The sequence below is a fragment of the Podarcis tiliguerta genome, assembly GCF_965153285.1.
Source record: "Podarcis tiliguerta genome assembly, chromosome: 17".
NCBI lineage: Eukaryota > Metazoa > Chordata > Lepidosauria > Squamata > Lacertidae > Podarcis > Podarcis tiliguerta.
In genome coordinates this window covers 21,506,397-21,517,819 of record NC_139550.1, presented here as the reverse complement: position 1 = coordinate 21,517,819, position 11,423 = coordinate 21,506,397, and the positions used below count along the sequence as shown (strand labels likewise).

Below are 11,423 nucleotides of genomic sequence, written 5' to 3'. Positions count from 1 at the left end.
AAGGCCTGAGGGGGGAAGGTAACAGAAACAGCAGATAAAACACTGGTTTCCACTAAAACTGACTTAAGCCTGACCAATAAGAAATCTGGTGGAACAACAACTTTGCAAGGGTAGTCAAAAATATTCCACGGCACTGTTGTGGCCGATGAAACAGTCCAGTTTCTAATTTTGGCCCTTTGGAAACTTATTTAATAAAACCTCTGCTCAGCTCAAACAAATGAATCTCCACATCACACCTTTTATATATTAATATTTTATTAGAAGAATTTCATTTATAAAAAGATAGAGTGACAAAAAGAAAAAAGGGGGAGGGAAAGTGTGTGAGAACGAAAAAGAGAGAAATACTCAGTTACTTTCCCATACATACATATAGATGTGTATAATCTTATTCTCTTAATACACATAAAGTTATCAATAACATAATATGTTATGTGGAAACACATTCCAAAAATCATTGTATTTATCTAAGGAAAGTCTGTGTCTATTCATATGTTGCCAGTATTCTCATGTTGCCAAGCATTAAGAGGAATCATGTATCTATTCTTCCAGTTCATCAGTATCAGTCTCTTGGCCACCATTACGGCTTGTAGAATCCATTTTCACTGCCCCAGTGTCAATTTCCATACAATGGGTATATGGTTTACCTCTGAAAATCTTAGGTTCTTCCATAGCATCTTATGTATTTAGTCCTGCACTTTCTCCCCAAACTTATCTGTTATCTGAAGAATATTTGGTATCTGAAGAAGTGTGCATGCACATGAAAGCTTATATACACAAAACAAACTTACCAGTAGTTGGTCTCTAAGGTGCTACTGGACAATTTTTTTATTTTTTTATTTATTTCGACTGCATCAGACCAACACGGCTACCTACCTGAATCCTAAAACTTAGTAAGTGTGGGACACGGTGAAAATATATTGTCCATATTACATCTCCAGCAAAGAACTACTCTGGATAGACCTTTCTTATACCAACATAAGAGAGTTCAACAGATTCCAAATAACATTTCCTGTTGTATGTCTTAGTTTAAGATCCGTCAACATGTTTGATACTGAAGCTTAGACACTTTCCCACTGTCTAGAGAACACTGAAACTTCCAATGCTTTATTCCAATCCTTTCTTAAAACCTGCATATCAAACTTATTTATGGATAGTAAATATCCAGAAGAATAAAATGCTGGTTTTTACTGTGCTCTAGTTTAAAGGTTTCAAAGCTATATAGAGTCAAAACTGCTTCTCTTTTGCTTTACGTACATTATATATGCTTCATCAAACAACTGTTTTTTTCCTTATTTTTCATCCCTGAGGATTATATAATCAGAGCCAGGAGTCATGAGTAAATAATCTTGTTATACCAAATCTTGTTTGCAAGGAATCCCATCTGTATGGCCAGCTTTTTAATGGTCTTCTCTAAGAGGATTTGTAAATTCATCTGTTCCTGACTGGATCCTAATTAAGTGCTAAATATTATATACATAGTCCTACTTCCTCAGGATATAGGTCACAGAAATGTCATTTTTAAAAAGCATATGCTATTTACAGCAAAATGTTACGAACACAAACCTGTTCACCCCATTATTAATTTGCTTACAGGTGGTCAGGAGGAGATTTAGTATATACAGTGCCGGATTTACGTATAAGATAAACAAGCTATAGCTTAGGCCCCCACTCTCTTGGGGGGCCCAAAAAAAATTAAAGGAAAAAACTGGATGTGCATTTCCAAAATATAAGATAAAATACATATTCTGTTATGTGCAAATGGCTTTAGATACCTATTAGGTCAATAAATTACCATATAGCATATATTCAACACAAAAAATAGGAACAATTTGTTGTTGACAAAGGACAGCTGGACATATAAAGGGCCCCATTACCTTCAGTAGCTTAGGGCCTCATCAAACCTATATCCGGCCCTGACTGTGTGTGTGTGTGTGTGTGTGTGTGTGTGTGTGTGTGTTTGCATAGAAATGAAGACTAAACATAAGACAGTTTTCTTCTAACCCATTATATTGTATGGCATATTACAAGAGAATACTATAATCACAGGTGTTTATGGGAATTACAAAGGTCTGGACATTTTGGAGCAATCATCTGGCTTCACAATTTAACAAATTTTCTCTGAAGAGTTCAGAAATTATACTTCCAGACATATTCAGGGCAATCCACCAACAGCAGGGGCTGGTCTTGAGTTTAGACAAACACTTAATCCCAAACACAATCCAGAGCTATAATCTTACTTGAAAACCAGCATTTTCCAATGAAGAGCCTTTGAGGGCATTCACACACAAACACACTGCAACTGCTTTTAAGTAAAGAATAAATTGTGGGGAGATCTGATAATAGATTTCCCAAGACATGTCCAGTACAACCATCTATAAAAATAGATATAGGAGTTCTAAGACACTCCCTCTCTTAAACACAAACATTATATAATAACTTGAGCTTTGTCTACTATATCTTGTTACCAAAAATAAAAAATTCCAGGCAAGAAACCAGTCTTGAGGTTCCTTCTAACCTTTTCTCAAGAGATATGAACACAGCTTAGTCTTTCAACGTCTCTGTAGATTCCTCAAGGCGGAAGTTTTCTTTCTTTCTAATCTTACTTGGCTAGCTCTGTGAGGTTAACTTCATTGCAGAGGTAATCCTTGTCAAATTTACAGAATTACATTGCACAAGACTGAGAAGGGGGTATTACATGGTTCAGATAAAGCGCCGCTTCCAAGTTGTGTCTTGACATTCTCTACCTATGAATCATAATCTTCTCGGGCACATTCTGCCTCTGTTGTCCAAAGTCCTATTTGGCAGGTATTGTCTGAAGCTAATTGCATGACCGCTGGACCACTCCTTTCCAAAATGCTTTGGCTTCTGGCAGTTGCGAGAGAGGCATTTAAGAAATGTGTCCTTCTGGATATGCACCAGGAAAAATCTGTGCAATGAATTAAAAGGTAGTTCGGTATATATTGTAAGGAAACACGGCCCTGCTCCAAATGAACATGATGTCACTGTATTTTGTTCTTCCTTTCTTTCCTCTCCACACCCTCCATAACCACATATCCTGAATTTGCATTCCTTTTCACTCCACTATTACTCAGCAGTTGTTACCTGGACTTTCAGCTTTACACAATTAATACCATGCAAGGCATACCATGAATTTTCAGCCAGTTGGTGCAACCATTTCCTTCTGCCAAAGGCTGTGCTCATCTGCATTGGGGCTGGTGCTTTTTCACATGTTCATAAATGACCTGAGTTTGCTGAGGACAGCACATTTTCTTAGGGTGGTTGAAACAAAAAGGGATAGTGAAGAGCTCTGAAAGCACCACTCCAAACTGAGGGAATAGGCATTGAAATGGCAAATGCAGTTCATTATGAACTTCATGACTGAGTGTCAATTTGAACGCAGATCTCCCAGATCCTAGTCCAACACTCTAACCACAACACCACACTGGCTTCTTCTGCTGTGGGGCAACACTATAAACCAAGTAATAATAATCATCATAATTTATTATTTGTACCCCGCCCATTTGGCTGGGTTTCCCCAGCCACTCTGGGAGGCTTCCAACAAAGATTAAAAATACATTAATATGTCACACATTAGAAACTTCCCTGAACAGGACTGCCTTCAGATGTCTTCTAAATGTTAGGTAGTTGTTTATCTCTTTGACATCTGATGAGAGGGCATTCCATAGGGCGGTCACCACTACCGAGAAGGCCCTCTGCCTGGTTCCCTGTAGCTTTGCTTCTCACAGTGAGGGAACCGCCTGAAGGCCCTCGGCGCTGGACCTCAGCATCTGGGCAGAAGGATGGGGGTGGAGACACTCCTTCAGATATACTGGGCTGAGGCAGTTTAGGGCTGTAAAGGTCAACAACAACACTTTGAATTGTGCTTGGAAATGTACTTACGTAGTTACTTATCTCCTTGGCTTGGGGGTCCCATAACTCCATACCCTCCAACATTTCTCTGATGAAAATAGGGATGTCCTAAGGAAAACCAAGACATTCTGGGATCAGATCAGAAACCGGGACAGCTCCTGTAAATCTGGGACTGTCCTGGAAAATAGGGGCACGTAGAGGGTCTTCAAACAACCAAGCTCCCCCTCAGCCATTTTTTACTTCTAAGAATGTCTGTGGGGTGTGTTATTTCAGATATTAAGGTACAGTAGAAAACAGAAGGGAAATCAAAATGTATATTAAAGCAAATGTATATTCAATACACTGCAGGTTCCTCATGTTCCTGTTTCTGACACAGGACGTGCTAAAACTGATGTAGGCATCACCATGTGACAATGTCCTCAGGCTTAGTCAGGGCAGAGGGGAAATCATTTTGACACTCATCTTACCTGGAGAGCTGAGCCGTTAACCAGAGGATGGCAAATCCATACGTTTTGGAAAACACTGTGGATTCCTTTGCCATATTATAGGCTGGTCAACGTTTGTAGCGTCTGAAGTCCAAGCCAGGCCTAGAGATAGCAGGTGCCATGCCACAGATGAGGTTAGATCTGGACAAGGAAACAGTGCTGGCCTTCAGTGTGGAAATTCCACCACCAGACCAAGCTTTCCGTGTGACTTGCAAAGAACTCTGAAGAAACATGGGTGTGAAGCAATCTCAGCAAGTGGGAGTACATAACAGGATGGATAAGAAACACACCTAGTTAAGCAACTACCAGAAAAACCAGAGTCGGTTGCAGTGATGCCAACAGATGAAACATCACAGGCGGGGGTGATGAGTGTTCTGCGGGTGTTTCTGGGTGGCATCGCAAAGCAATAAAGAAGTGTCTCCAGAGGTTCATTACTCACATTTCCTAAATAACATTGCCAGTAACTGACCTACGAGATCTGCACCGAAAACATATTGGGATGGAGGAAACAAGGTACCGTATCTGAGTTAACACCACACCTTGGTATCGTGTGTGCTGAGCTAGCCTGTCCCTAGTACTGACTTTGTGCTGTCCTAATCTTTTGACCCCCTTCATGGATCACTGCCTTGTCATGGCGAAGGGGCTTGAATAACCCCAAGAAGCTGTGAGTTATGCCGTGCAGGGCCACCCAAGACGGACAGGTCATAGCCGAGAGTTTAGACTAAATGTGATCCACCTGGAGAAGGAACTGGCAAACCACTCCAGTATTTTGCCAAGAAAACTCCATGGACATAAAAAAGGAGAAGCTTTGAGAAGAAAGTGAGAGTTTCCAAGGCATGCTCTGGTTCATGGGGTCACAGAGAGTTGAACACGACTAAGACGACGAAACAACAACAACAAATCTTTTGACACATCAAGTCCAGCATTGAATCTCTTTCACTTTAGTTGTACTTACATGAGCAGGTGTTGTTGTTGTTTAGTCGTTTAGTCATGTCCGACTCTTCGTGACCCCATGGACCAGAGCACGCCAGGCACTCCTGTCTTCCACTGCCTCCCGCAGTTAATCAAACTCATGTTGGTAGCTTCGAGAACACTATCCAACCACCTCGTCCTCTGTCGTCCCCTTCTCCTTGTGCCCTCCATCTTTCCCGACATCCGGGTCTTTTCCAGGGAGTCTTCTCTTCTCATGAGGTGGCCAAATTCTTGGAGCCTCAGCTTCAGGATCTGTCCTTCCAGTGAGCACTCAGGGCTGATTTCCTTAAGAATGGATCGGTTTGGTCTTCTTGCAGTCCATGGGACTCTCAAGAGTCTCCTCCAGCACCATAATTCAAAAGCATCAATTCTTCGGCGATCAGCCTTCTTTATGGTCCAGCTCTCACTTCCATACATGAGCAGGTAGGCAAATGCAAAAGTGCCGCTGAGAGCCTTTGAACTGATACACCACAGTCTCAGCTCTACCTCATTCTGAAGGAAACATGAACCCCGGGGTAAGAGCCTGGAACCCCTGGAATCTCGCAGCGCTCAGAGATTGGGGTGGTGTGCAACTATACTTTTGCCTGCCACTTGAGGTTTCATGTCTAGCCAAACAGTGGTGGAGGAAGCCGATTGAGGACCTGGGATGGCACACCCAGGGGCAGGGCGAACTTCCCATAGGGGCAGGATGATGGCAAGGCAAGCCGCCCATAGGGGCAGGGCACACCATGGGGCCTCCAGAGTCTGCCTGCCTCCTCGCACTCAGACACCCTACAGCTGGGGGGAGGCAGTGGACAGACCACCTGGGCAGCACGGAGCCTGCGCGTCCCCAAGCCACCGTGTCTCTCCCAGAAGAGACGTGTGGCTCGGGCGTGTTGCAGGCCTTGTGGTGAGTTCCACCCAGCATTTTGTCACCCCCCTCAGTGGTGACACCCCCTTCCTCCGCCCCTGTAGCCAAATCTCTGGTGTGAAACAGAATTTCACTTTTCCCCCTAACTGGGTTCTTATGATTCATCTGGCCCAGTGACTGTAATTTTCTAGGACTTGTTTCACAATCCAGTATTTCCCCATTTTCTCCTGAGCATCTTGAGTGCATGGGGGAATGTTTTCTGAAATTTGCTCAAGGTGCAAATGTCCATCAAAATCATTGTCAGTTTCCTGGTGATTCCAGGAAATGTTATCTTTTCAAATTCCATTTATTGCTTTATCTTTTACAGGAAAAGTTTAACGCTTCAATTATACAGCCTTTATTATTGTGCTTCAATTATACAGCCTTTCTTAAACCTTATGAATGAACAAAGTTCTTCATCATAGTACTACCTGCAAAGAGAAGCTAAGAGCCCATTGCCTACAGGAATCATTAATTGTATAAATATTCACATAACTACATGTAGGACCCACAATGTTATTTATTTATTTATTTATTTATTTATTTATTTATTTATTTATTTATAAATAATAGTACAGAAGTGCAGAAAGGCAATAGACAATTAGTGTCCAATTATGATATGTTAATACACATAGCATAATTTAAAAGAAGTAAAGAGAAACTCTTGCCAACTTGCCATTATTATTATTATTATTATTTTGTATGCCACCCATCTGACTAGGTTGCCCCAGCCACTATGGGCAGCTTCCAGCAAATTAAAACATCAAACATTCCCTGTACAGGGCTCCTTTCAGATGTCCTCTAAAAGGCAGATAATTGTTTATTTCATTGATATCAGATGGGAGGAGTGTTCCATAGAGCAGGCGCGACTATTGAGAAGGCCCTTTGCCTGGTTCCCTGTAACCTCACTTCTTGCAATGAGGGAACCACCAGAAGACCCTGGGAGCTGGACCTCAGTGTCTGGGCTGGATGATGGGGTTGGAGACGCTTCTTCAGGTATACAGGTATACAACTTCATACAATCTACTGAATGTATTCCCTCCTCACTAAACAATGAAGGTTTAACTCACATTTATGGAAACGGTTCCATGAGATTATAACCAAATGTTCTTGTTCCTAAAGCTCATACATCAACGTTGATGTGAATGTATGAAATACTGCCATGATCTTTAAGAGCTTTGCAAGTATTTACAAGAATCTGAGAATACCAGTCCAGGTGGATCTTACAGCAAGATCAAGTGTCATTGTAATTATATTCGTAGAACAAATTAAGAAAGTGTGTCTTGTTCCAATTACTTCAAGACAGATTGGAGGCTGCTGGTTACACCTACAATGAGCGCCAGTTTTACCTTCACACTCTGAATTATTGGCATGTAGCCTCTCAGATACCCTTGGTATCTGATTATTGGTCTTTCTGAAGAACTCAGATTTTCACAACAACCATGTAGAACCTCCTTCCTATCCTGCTTGATAAGACGATGCATCATCTGAGTTCATCTGTTTACCATTGCCGCTCTACATTTCCTTCTGCTAAACTCTCTTGCTGTTCTCAGATGCTGAAGCAGATGGAATGGGGATTAAGTAGCTGGCAAGCAGCAGAAAGGCAGTGGCAATTCCACATACTGTCTCCCATATGGTGCTGCTTTAGGCATCTGTCTTAGGTGGCCTTGTGATAAGGCTAGCTCTGATTGGTTGGTTATAGCTGAATATAGGCAGAATGGATGGAGAGTTGGTTAAGGTTCTGCAACCCAGCCTCAGAGGCCATTTTACACATGGTGGAATGGTCTTGAGTTCAAGACCTATGGTGCTCTGCTGTTTTTACATGTGATACATACCCTCCAACATTTATTTGATTAAAATAGGGGTGTCCCACTCCATAATGATCGTGTTACTAGTCATACCCCACACATCTTACTCGGGTGCCCCACCCACTCTGGGCAGCTTCCAACACATATAAAACATTAAACATTTATAAAAAACAACAACTTCCCTATACAGATTGCCTTCAAAGGACTGGGGGGGGTTTGGATAACTCCATACCCTCCAACGTTTCTCCAATGAAAATAGGGACATCCTAAGAAAAAGTATGGAAGTAAGAGCTGGACCATAAAGAAGGCTGATCGCCGAAGAATTGATGCTTTTGAATTATGGTGCTGGAGGAGACTCTTGAGAGTCCCATGGACTGCAAGAAGATCAAATCTATCCATTCTGAAGGAAATCAGCCCTGAGTGCTCACAGATCCTGAAGCTGAGGCTCCAATACTTTGGCCACCTCATGAGAAGTGAAGACTCCCTGGAAAAGACCCTGCTGTTGGGAAAGATGGAGGGCACAAGGAGAAGGGGACAACAGAGGATGGGATGGTTGGACAGTGTTCTTGAAGCTTCCAGCATGAGTTTGACCAAACTGCGGGAGGCAGTGGAAGACAGGAGTGCCTGGTGTGCTCTGGTCCATGGCGTCACGAAGATTCAGACACGACTAAACGACTAAACAACAACAACGAAAAGTGGGACATTCCAGGATCAAGTCAGAAACCGGGATGGCTTCTCTAAATTAGGGATGTCCCTGGAAAATAGGGACACTTGGAGGGTCTGCGTGAGCTCTATATCTGACTGAATAGGGACTGGTATGCAAGGCATGCACTGAAAGCAGAAAGCAATCAGGAATAGAAAGAAACTCACAGTTAGGGATGAGAGAGAAATTTGGTTCAGAACACATTATAATGCAAACCTACCAGTTTCCAAAAACAATATGTACAATGCAATTCTCCAAAGGGGGGGGGGGGTGTTCAGAAATGCATGTCTTAGGAATGTGTGCATAACAATGCAGAAATTAGGGAAACCAGCATAGACATGTATTGGGCAAATTGCATACAAATTGTATATAATAGGAGAAATGTGCATTAAAATGCTGATTAATTTTGATTAGCTTCTAAAAAGTAAACAGATGTGGCAAAATGCCAAACTGAACTTAAGATGTGGGAAATGAGAACCTGAGAGAAAATGAAATCAACATTATTGTATCTGCCTCATTTATTTCATCTGTTCATTGCTCATTGCTAAGCACTGTCTTATTCCTAGCAGTTTCCAGCCAGCACATAGTGTTCACTTCCAGTTCAGAGCATCTTCAAGATGTTCCCAGGACAAGAACTCGGAGAACAACGCATAGCAGGCCTGTTTTCACTTACCCACTGCTTATAAATATCACATTTCCAAAACCCAAGGTGTACTTTGTGGTTACCTTGTAATACATTTCCCCTTAAATGTTTGCACCCAGCAAGTCTTGGCCATGTCATATTGAACTAAGAAATTAAAAATGTCTGCAAAATTATTTCCATTGGAAATTCTTTCAATTATTATACATCTAGAGACCCTTAGGAACATTGGTAGTTTTCTTATACCAAGTCAGACCATCAGTTTCTCTAGCTCATTACTGTCTATACGGAATGGAAGCAGCTGTCTCAGAAGGGACTCTTTCTCAATCCAACCAGGAGATGCCACAGGCTTAAAGTGGGACCTTCTGCATGCAATGTATTATTGATTGTTCCAGGTAGATTTTTTTAATTTCTCAGATATGGGTTCTGGAAATTCTGCTGCCAGGGCATGACAATTTTTAATGCCAAGGCTGCAGGTTTGACCCCTGTAAGGGACAGCTGCGTATCCTTGCATTGTGTGGAATTGAACTACCGTATTTTTTGCTCTATAAGACTCACTTTTTCCCTCCTAAAAAGTAAGGGAAAATGTGTGTGCGTCTTATGGAGTGAATGCAGGCTGCGCAGCTATCACAGAAGCCAGAACAGCAAGAGGGATTGCTGCTTTCACTGCGCAGCGATCCCTCTTGCTGTTCTGGCTTCTGAGATTCAGAATATTTTTTTCTTGTTTTCCTCCTCCAAAAACTAGGTGCGTCTTGTGGTCTGGTGTGTCTTATAGAGCGAAAAATACGGTAGATGTTCCTCAGGGTCCCTTCCAACTCAACAATTCTATGATTCTATTAAGAATGGCCAGAATCAGACCTTTCCCTGTTTACCTTCCACTACGAAGAAAAGTTTCTTTTACTAATCCTCTGTTGCACTTTTGTAATTAAAATGCTATGTTTTGCAATCTTTACTATAGGATAATTCCTGCAGTCCTATCAGATTTTTCATATCTTATCTTAGATTCTATAATACAAAAACAATGACACCAGAGGCCTCCTGGACAACAAGTTCAAACTTATCCTAGATGAAGTGTGGGAACCCATCAGATATCAAGCAACGCCAGATTTAGGGCACTGCAGCCATATTGGTGAAACCTATTTGGTGTTTCGCAACTTTCCAACTAGTTGCAGGACCTTAGCCAGACCTAGCAGAGTACACACAGAATCCACGGAAGCAATTGGCAACTTGGCTGCAGACAGGATAGACGAAGCAGGAACCAGGAACTTGTAGTTAGGTGTTTATTATATACAGTGGACTATTTACAGGAACAGAACACGGATCTTTAGCTAGCTCTCTCTGACACAACTCACAACACCTACACTGACACAGAACTCTGAACTCACGAACTCTGAACACTGAGCTCTGAACTACCAGTTAGTAGGCCATTAATTATCACTCCCTTGAGAGAGCTTGACCAATCAGGGAGCGGTCTCCATGCCTCTGTTATCACCAGGCAGACTTACTCCTTCAGATTGTCTTCTGGCTGTCTGCCAAACTTTAATTGACTTTGTGTGAGTAGCTGCACATACAGTTTCCCAACAGTTGCCCTGCACAGGGCACCGAGCCAAAGGGACACAAAACAACAACAACAACTTTTTTTGCAATAATGTGATGTTTCAGTGAGTCTATTGAGAAGATCCATAAAAAAGCAACAGTACAAAAATGAATTATGTGGCATTAAGAAACATTTAGAGGAGGGTGCCAAATTTTGTCCTCTCTCAGGGCGCCATATTACCAAAGCTCACCCCTGCATCAAGCTTACCTGAGGAACAATCTACACAAGAATTTATTCATGGTTACAACCAACCAGGGTAGATTCTGGATCTGCTCAAAGGTCACCTAGAAAGCAAGGAGGAGTGAAAGTAAAGAACATTGTCTACTGTTACCATAGGTCTTCTTTTTCTGGGACACGTCCTCTTATTCCTGGGTATGTAAAATGAGAGTCGTCCTAGCGATCCATAGTTAAAAGTAGAAGTCGACCAATGTGTCCTCTGTTTTGCTATTCAAAATATGG

The 11,423-nt window shown here is 42.0% G+C and overlaps 1 long non-coding RNA gene across 1 annotated transcript; it reads right to left on the bottom strand.

Annotated features, from left to right (window-relative positions):
* Nucleotides 1-486: 486 nt before the first annotated feature.
* On the bottom strand, nucleotides 487-4,550 carry LOC310668032. Its single transcript, XR_014506561.1, has 3 exons — nucleotides 4,338-4,550; nucleotides 3,901-4,047; nucleotides 487-2,926 (listed from the first exon to the last, which is right to left on the bottom strand). It is a non-coding gene; the product is annotated as an uncharacterized lncRNA (long non-coding RNA).
* Nucleotides 4,551-11,423: the final 6,873 nt, after the last annotated feature.